Genomic DNA, 9,678 nt, shown 5'->3' with positions numbered 1-9,678 from the left:
TGCACGCGCCCTATAGCAAAACAAACAAACAAACAAACAAACAAAAACAAAACATAAAGTCATTTGTTTTCATTACCTTATGTCTCTGGTCCTAATTATTACTGAGTTAGATTTCTTCTGCTGAATCAAGTGTGTGTGTGTGTGTGTGTGTGTGTGTGTCACATGTCTCTTGGAAATGGCTTCTACATGTGTCTTTCTGAAGGATTGTGATTTGACTGCACTTCCAGAGAGCTGTGCTAAGTGTTCTTAACACTGTGATATTAATGCATATTAAGCCAAATGAGAATTGAATTTCTATCCAGATGGAGCTTATAGATTTTTTTTTCCAAGATGAAACATGCTGACATTATTTAAGTTTACATTAAATGTGTCTTTACACATCGACTTCAGAGTTTATTAAATTCCCTAATCAGATAACATGCTTGTACTGTCTGAGGATCAGTCACACTAAGGGAGATGAGGGGGGTAAGGAGGGAATGATTGCAATGCAGCATCTTGGAGGGGAAGAAAGTTCTGAGTAGTTCTACAGCCTGACCAGACCAAGTTCCTACTTGGCTCTTAGAAACTGGGGAGGAGGGGCGAAGGTAACAATAAGAAGAAGTACGTACTGTGGCCTTCTGATTCAGTGTTATAATCTGACCGGAAACACCCTTAGGAGATAGAGCCAAGGATGGCCATCTAGTTTCAGCTCTGCGTGGCTTAGGGCGGGCCATGTCAGCTTGCTGGGGTTGTTTCCCAGATGGTAAAAGAAGAGCTTGAGACTAGGTCTGTGGTTTTCTACCTAAGAAGCCTACTGGATTTTAAACACTGGAAATCAATTCAGATTACCAACCATCACCACAACAGCAACGCTAAGCAAACAGTGAATAAGGCAAACAAAATATGTCTGTAGGCTAGGGAAGCCCATGGCTCACCTATTTGCAACCTCTTATCTACAGACTAAATAAATGTCTTCATTATTGTTTTCCAGGTAGATACAGAGGCTGTTGTGATTCATAAGAGGTATCTTTAAAGCATTCATGAAAACTGAGCATTTTGAGAAAACTATGCATGGACTTCAAAATTTGTTGGCACCAATACACTTATTTAATTCCATTTTCCCACGAACTTTATAAGCAAGTACCCTAGTCAATAGATATTCATTTAAATTTGTGAGTGAATATGGAGTAACTTCAGATATCACATGTGCTCAATCAACAGGTATTAGTAGCACAATGACCATCCTGTCAGCGCCCACAGAATGTTAGGGAATTACTAAACGTTCTTACATTTGCAAAGTCTGAGAATAGATGGACTGTTTTTTTCTCTATCCATATGTCCTCCAGCCCCGAGAGTATCTTCCACTTTTGGAGCAAGCGTTTTCGGCCCTAGAGGTCTCCATGGGTCTGAGATGAACCCAGGAGCCCTGTAAAGTTGTATGCCTTTCAGTCCTCTAACACAGAATCGAAGTGCATTCGTAGCTTTCACATCTCTCAGCAAAACACATCAAATTTGATTTACTTAAAAGCGAGGGGCTGGATAGTGATGTGAAGGGAAAACATGACCCTCTGCGAGGCTGACCCACGTGGGATGGTTCCATTTCTGTGTCCAGAGACTTCTGCACACACCAGGCATGTGCATGCCCATGATCAGGGGCTGGCTGAGGCTGGGGCTGGGTGGTGGTGTCGAGACCCTGCTGGGGTGCTGGCTCTCTGACTCTCTTGCTTATGAAAAAAATAAACTTAAAAAAAAAAAAAATACACGCACAGGGCCCAGCAGGTAGGGTGGTGGTTAAGTCACTAGATTCTCACATGGTTAACTGTGGTTCTAGTCCTGGACCTGGCAGCTTGAAAAATCGTGTCAGGTGCATATGCACGCATGCCCAAAATCCCAGGAGAAAGGAGGAGAAGGGACTGTGACATGGTCATCCTCTCTGGGAGTGATTTCTCACTTCCCCTCTCTATGTCTCTCTTTCTCCAGCAAGTGAACGTGTCCTATGACAAAAATCTAAAAAATAAAAACCAACACACACACACACACACACACACTTCCCTTTTTTATCTCTATTTTTAAAAGAATTATTTATTTATTTAATTTTATTTATTCTATTTTACTTTGACCAGAGAGAGAGAGAAAGAGAAAAGAAAAGTGAGAAGGCAAGCCACCAGTCCAGGACTTGAACGGTAGTTGGCCATGTGGGAGTCTAGCACCTTAACCACCATGCCACCTGCTGACCCCTTAACTCTTTTTTTTTTTCCTGGTTTAATAAGGACTTCTTTATTTTGAGGGAAAAAGTCCCAAACATCAGGTTGTTCACAAAAATAACCCACAATATCAACTTTAGAAAACAAATTTTAAGACTGTTACACTATTTTCTAGAGGATGCATTTGACAAGCCAACTCCCATTCGCAAAAATACACTGTTACATTTGTGTTGAACAGCCCGGCAGGCACTCTAATGTGGGGCATAAGACATACTTCTAACTCAAAGCTACTCTCAGGTGCTACTCGACTCAATGATACTGCCTTTGCAGCTAGGGAAGCAACTACTAACTCATAAATGAATGAAAAGAACTGTACTCCCTGCGTAACAAGAGATTATTTTGGAGACAGTTGATAAAAATCATACATCCTTTTTATTGTTAAGTCATAAAGAGGTATCAAAATTAAAAGCAAAATTACAGGGCAAGACTTAACAAAACTACTAGGAGCATCAAAAGAGGTGAAATGGGACCAGGTGCAGGGCAGTATGAATTAATGGACATGGGAAGGACAAAGATGGGGAGAACAGTGAGCATGTGCTGAAGATACTAGGGGAGAGGATCTGGTGAAAATTGTGTGCTGAAGATACTAGGGGAGAGGATCTGGTGAAAATCGTGATCCTAGACACGCGCCTAGGTAAAGAAATAATGTGTAAGAGTTCTAAACCCCACCATGTGCTTAAGAGTCACCCTAGCCTTTGGCACTTTCTCTGTCATCCTCTCCTTCCTCAGCCTCTTTTTCATTATCCTTGATCAACTCCAGCTGGTCATCCCCCATCTTCATTATCATCATCATCCAGTAGGTCCCCCCTCCTCAGCAGAGTCACCTGCATCCCCCTCAGACTCCATCTTCACATTAGTCTCATTTTTCTTCTGGGAGCTGCTGCTCTGCTCCTCTTCTGACTTATCATAATTCTTCACCTCTACTGTTTGTTTGCTCTGTTCCTTTTCGATTTTTTCCAGGCTTTCCAGAAGAGAATCCACTTTTTTGTTTTATCTGGGTCAACTCCTTCTTACTGGCCTGAATGTCATCTCCTTTCAACTTTCCAGACTTGGAAGACGATCCTCGTTGTCCACTCTTAGAATTGAAGCTTTTGCCCCTTCGTGAAGTGTTCCCAGATATGCGCTGGCGTTTTGAGGGCACTACAGCACGAGCAATAGGAGGTGGCGGTGGAACACGTGCTGGGTAACTGTACATCCTGTCATCATAATTGCGTTGGAAGTCATAGTCCCAATCAAAAGAGGAGCTGAGTAGAGGGGACAGAGAAGGGTGTTCTGGTACTGACCCATACATCTCCACTGCAGATCGTTTCACACCTGCTTTTCCTCGGTTCACTTTTGACTCTGCAGCCAGATTAATAACTAAAACCTGGCCGGCAATCATCCTGCCATCGTCTCCTACCAAGGCAGCCCAGGCATTCCTCTCATGGACATACTGAACGAAGGCAAAGACCTTCTGAACAGAGCAACCCACAATTTTGCCATCGTCTCCTACCAAGGCAGCCCAGGCATTCCTCTCATGGACATACTGAACGAAGGCAAAGACCTTCTGAACAGAGCAACCCACAATTTTGCCATACTTCGAGAAGATTGCCTCCACATCAGACTTCTTGACCACAAGAGTGTTGAGATTCCCAATGAATACACGGGGATTCATGGAGCGCGGATCTGTCCTGGTAACATTGCTGGCCATTGAGATTGATGGTAAGATTCCTCACAAAGCCAAAAAGTGTAGCTGAAGATCAAAAAAATCTCACAAGGTGAGGAAAAAGGGATTTGATTCTGAATCTCTCGCTCCCAAGTTCTAGGCCCCGACCCTTTAACTCTTTAATAATGGACAAGTGGGGGCCAGCACATGGCGCAGAGGTTGTGTCACTGGACCCCCATGTGGTCAACCGCGGTTTGAGTCCTAGACTCGGTGGCTCGAGATTCACGACAGGCGTGTGCATGCATGTCCAGGATCCTGTGAGGACAGAGGAGAAGGGATTGCAGTGTGGCCACCCCTCCTGGGATGGCCTTTTCCCTCTCACTGTCTCCGTCTCTCTCCAGTGAGCACACACACCCTATGGCAAAAGCCTCTTCAAAAAGAAAATGGACAAGTGAAATGTGCAAATTTTGAGACAGCATTCGTTTCCCCGGAATTCTATGTTGTCTGGCCACAAAAGAGGCAGGGAGGGTAGAGGAAACAGCAAGCATATTCTGAGACAGAAAAATAAAATCATCTGTCTTCACAGAAACTGGAAAGCAGTTTCCTGTTAACCTTTATCAGCAAGACAACAGCCTGGAAAGCCCGGTGAGTTCCAGGCCTGTCATATTATTGTTCTGTAACCGTGGATATTTAACTCATCCTGAACTTTCCACCCCCACCAGGGGCCTGCTGAGGTGAGAATGCCTGGAGTAAAACAGACCCCAGACATCTCCATTCACACGCGGAGCGAGGCAGCCCACGGCCAGGCATCACCAGGGAGAAGAACCTTCTGGAGGAGGGGGTAGTGTTGGTAGTTTGGATTCAGACTCCAGTGTTCGTTTTCTGATTTTTTGCAGTCTTTTCAAAGGTCCTCCCCTTCAGCAGTAGGTGGCGATATTGCATTTCCTTAAGGGCGTGTGGGGAAGGGAGGCTTCCTCTAAGAAACCGTTCACAAAGGAAACTCCAGGTCTACCCCTCTCTCTTTTTAATTTGCTATGGGGCGTATGTACTCACAGGAGTTGGGGGTAGGGGGGTGGAGTGGGTGGGAGCTGAAAGAGGAGAGAGAGAAAGAGAGAGAGAGAGAGAGAGAGAGAAATCACCCCGGAGTGGGGATGACCATGCTACAATCTCTTCTCCTCCCTTCTCCTCTTGGATTTTGGACAAGCACGCACACACACCCAGTGTGTTTGTTAGGCCATTGGGTCTGAGACTCAAACCATGCAGTTAGCTGGCCATGTGGGATCCAGCTGCCTCAACCTCTCTGCCACCTGGCTGACCCGGAAATTCTGGGTCCCTAGGTAAGCCAGGAAATGAATGATCTGAGATTCAGAGGATCCACGTGGACAATTCTCGGTTGGGTTCTGCAGTAACCATGCCTTTACTTTAGGGGATTTTGGGATACCTAGGACCTGGGCTAGCCCATTCCAGAGCGAGTAAACCACTCATGGCAGGCAGTACTTTCATATGACAGTCCAGAGCTCACACCTCCCGCCTGCCTCCACTGGCTCTCACACCCAGGACTACCACCCTAATCCCCTCAAGGACAACAGCCCCTGGGCTCCAGAGCCCACTGAAATTGTTCAGAGTAGCCAGTCCTTAGCTTCCCTTTCCCTTCCTACAAAAACCCCAGTACAACTCACATCCACATTTTCCCTCCCCTGCCTTCTGGTCAACCCGGGTGCTTCCTCACAGGACCCTCTGAGGTGTAACATCCCCCTCCTATTGCAAACTGAGTAATAAGCCATCTTTTCAATGTCAGTCTTCCTGACCTACTGGCCTCTCCATACCTGAATAATAATAAAACAGGCTTTCAGGTACATTGAGAAGAACTGAATTTTTTTAAAAGTATTATTTGTTTAATTTTTTGATGATCTATTTATTTTTAATTTTGTTTATTATCATTATTCTTCAACTTTGATGAGAGAGAGAGAGAGAAAGAGAGAGAGAGAGAGAGAACTCGAAATGGGGTCAACTACATGAGAATCCAATGACGTAGCCATTATGCCAACTGCTGGTCCCTATTGTTATTTTTTAATTTGTTCAGAGAGAGAAGGAAAGTGAGAAAGCAAGCCGCCAGGTCTGAGCAGTCGATCATATGGAGTCCAGTGCCTTAACCAACATACTACCTGCCGGCCCCAGGGCTGAATATTAAAACTTCTTTTTGAGTTGAAAGGAACAACACTCCACCCTGAGGGCAGACCAAACTAAGGGTGTATCTTGAATTCCACCACCAGGGCTACATTCGAGCTCAGATGACCCTGATGGGGGACTATTTTGTCAGTCTGAGGTAAGAATAAGGATGTGCTTGGTGTTTCCACACTGAGCATCATTAAATACTCAACAGGGTCTTGGGCCTTGGGAGTCTTGTCCATTCTTTAACTTGCAGAAGCTTCAGATGCAATGGACTGAACAGTGTCCAATCAGATGGCATCGCCAGGTCGCCTCCTCCATCCCCCAGGTTCTTCCTCTTCCCTCTCACCTCACCTTGCTGGTACTTGGGACTCACTGAATATTTACAGCGAGTGTTAATTAAACAGACCAGTGATTTCATTTCATAATGAGCACAAAGGTCACTTTTGGAATGCCAACTTCTGATAGCAAAAAAAGAGCTATACTAATGAGAATGATAAGCTGTGAGTTTCTGCAGCCAAAAATCCCTGATGTTTAGAATTTCAGTGGCTCTACCATCTCAACTGCGATGCTCAGTTGAAATATAGCAAGTTCTGATTAGAAGGCACCTCATTTTAGATCCATGCCCTTATTGTGACTGTGAGTGACAGGAAACTAAATATGTCTCAAGCGGCCAGGGAAGACATCCACAACCAGGTCCACGGGCTCGGGTGTGAGACCCTCCCTCCCTCCCAGAGAAACCTTCTGGCATCTCATCTCCTTCCTTCCTTCCTCTCTTTCTTTTTCCTTCTTCTTTCTCTTTCTTTTGCTACTCCTGCTTTTCTACTTTAGTTTCTTGTTTGTGAAACTAAAAGTCTGAAGAGACAAACTCAATTTCTCTTTTGCATAGACAATAGAGGTCATTAGAACTGCAGGGACTCTTGGCTGAAGAATGCCCAGTTAAAGGAACAGTCCAGACATGCAGAAATCATTCTGGGTGCAAACCCTTGCTTATAGTAAGATGCACAGCCTTCCTTGGGTGTGCAGACATATTTTTCATATTTTTTCCTTGACCTATAATTTATTTATTTTTTTTAATTTGCCAGAGGGTGCATATGCTCGCTAGATGCAGGATGGAGGGAGAAGGGAAAAGCACCCTCGGATCCTCAGTGGGGCATGGCCACACCACAATCCCTTCTCCTTTCCTCCATCCTTTTAGAATTTGGAGCATGCATACACATGTGCTTTCTTTTCTTTTGAAGAGTTTTTGCCATTGGGCACATGAGCTTGCTGAAGAGAGAGAGGGAAAATGAGAAAGCATGCCTTGGGGGGATGTCCACACTATAATCCCTTCTAGTCTACTCTCCTCTTGGGTTTTGGGCACACACGTACATATACATGGTGTGATTTTCAAGCCTCTGGGTCTGGGACTAGAATCACAGTTGGGCATGTGGGAGTCCAGTGCCTTAAGCACACCAAATGCTAGACCCCACATATGTTTTTCAAACAACTTAGGATTCAAATTGCATGGTTGGTCATATGGGATCCTCCTTATAGCCTCCTTAATTGCCATGCTGTGAGCTGGTTCCTTGACCTAATTCTTAAACTTGTTTGGCAAACAATATCACAGAGTCATTGTTCTCAGATTTCAGAAACTTGCCTTAGAGCCCTAAACAATGTTCTTGGTCATCATAAATTGACCACTGGGTGTTTATAAAGTATGGAGGTGTGGGAGAGTGGTGAGAAAATCCATTTCCTATCAGGATTTTGGGCACACACATGCATCTGGTGGTTTTTCAAGATGCCCAGGACAGGATTCGAACTACGAAAGCCATGTGGGATCTGTTCTTAAACACTAGGCTACAGGGTGGGCCCAGAGCTATTTAAGATGCAGAAATAACAGGCAGTAGAGACTGAGAAGAAAAGGGAGAAAGCAATGAAGTCAAAGTTGACACCCAAGTTTCTGGCAGGGTGTGGTCAACTGCAGTGAAAACAGAGAACATAGGGGCCAGCCAAAGGATGATGACACCATTTGACTCAGACGGCGTTGTGCACATGTGCCTAGTAGTAGTGATGGCTTGGAGGTCATGAGACAGGACTAGGGATAGTGGACTGAGAGTCTCCAGTGGAGACAGGGTGCTGACAGCCATGAACAGGCTGGAAGGGGAGGGGGAGCAAAGACAAGCAAGATGAAACCTCATGGACACAACGCCCGAGGGTGAGCACAGCTGGGGAGCCTCCAGCCAGTCAGGGACAGGGGACAAGAGGAGCTGGACCAGGAGAGCACCTGCCAGAGGGTCAGAGAATTAAAGATGAGCCTGCTCATCTGGGGGCAGAGATCAAGAGGCTATACCTGATGAGGGCAGAGGAATGCCTGGGGAACTGGGGGCTAAAGATCTCCGGTGACTGAGGGGTATGGTGGCGCCAGAACTGGATAGCCATCCACTGAGGAGAGAGTGAGATGCAGGGAAGGAGAGACGGCAAATGAAGACCGGTCTGCCCAAGCCTTTGCTGAGAACAGAGCAGGGGAGGAAGCAGAGGGTCATATCGGGAGCTGGACGCATGTCACGAGAGGGTATTTTCTTCGCTTAGGGTGGGAGAGCCGTGGTCACGGAGGGGAGGAATCCACGGGGAAGAAGAAACTTCAGATAGAGAAAAAGAGAGGAAAGACTTGAAAAAGGAGAAGGGGCTGGACCTGACCACAGTGGAGGGTGGGACGCTGGTCCTCTGAGATGGGTGGGTGGGTGGCTGGGGAGGCTGCAAAGATGGGGGCAAACTTGGTGAATTGAGGGAAGTTGATGGTGGGACTGCCCATGCTGGCTTTCATCTTCTCTGAAAAATAAGTGAGTATCTCGTTTGGAGTCTGCAGCCAGAGGCCAACTCACTGTGGGGAATACGGAGACCCCAGGGGGCACACTTGACAGACTGGCTAGAAATCGTGATGATCTAAGGGAGGCTGGTTAAAATCGGTCATGCACCAACCTGCAATTCTATGAATAATTATTAGTTTTTTTCCTGACCACACTCAGCAGCTCAGAGGATAAAAAGAAAAGATACATGTGGCTGGGCCGACCCAGTCTTGGGGTGGTGCATGCACATGTACATGCACCTGAGTGTGCATGAGTGTGACTGAGCAGCAGAGGTGAGGCCCACCAAAAGAGAATGTTCAGAAAGATACACCCGTAGGATTGCACTGAATGTGGGAAGAAATACAACAGGCAGGGCTCGCAGGCTCTTGGAAGCCAGGGCTCATGGACATGAAGCTGCAGGAGGGGGGCTCTGTCTGAACTCCTCACTGCTCTGTCCTGAGCTTCTAGAACAGTGCCTAGACCACAGTGAGTGCTCAGCGAACATTCACGAACCCACAAATGAATGCACTGATAACAGTAGGTAAGTAGCACGGGACTCAGCAAGTGAGAGACGAGCACCTACAGGTGGGACGACCATGGAGTTGAGCCTATGTAGAGGCCCAGCAGTGATGCGGCACAGGGATGACGAGGTACAAACGGACTGTGGAGTTGTCCTTCTAGGAGAGGAAAGAGCACTGCTCAGGGCAGGACAGCTTCCTGTCGTGTCCACTGTGACGGGAACTGGCAAGATCATTTCAGCAGACAAAAAGGACCATCTCAGCTCCCTACAACC

The 9,678-nt window shown here is 46.2% G+C and overlaps 1 protein-coding gene and 1 pseudogene across 1 annotated transcript in view; both read right to left on the bottom strand.

The window, feature by feature from the left end:
• The window catches only part of FRMD4A (FERM domain containing 4A), a 397,277-nt gene that overhangs the window by 143,107 nt on the left and 244,492 nt on the right, over window positions 1–9,678 (bottom strand).
• Window positions 2,932–3,991, bottom strand: LOC102490026 (heterogeneous nuclear ribonucleoprotein C pseudogene; annotated as a pseudogene).

Source organism: Tupaia chinensis, unplaced genomic scaffold (assembly GCF_000334495.1).
Source record: "Tupaia chinensis unplaced genomic scaffold, TupChi_1.0 Scaffold000285_1, whole genome shotgun sequence".
NCBI classification, from domain to species: Eukaryota; Metazoa; Chordata; class Mammalia; order Scandentia; family Tupaiidae; genus Tupaia; species Tupaia belangeri.
The sequence above is the reverse complement of the archived record's forward strand: the minus strand, read 5'-3'. Positions and strand labels throughout refer to the sequence as shown.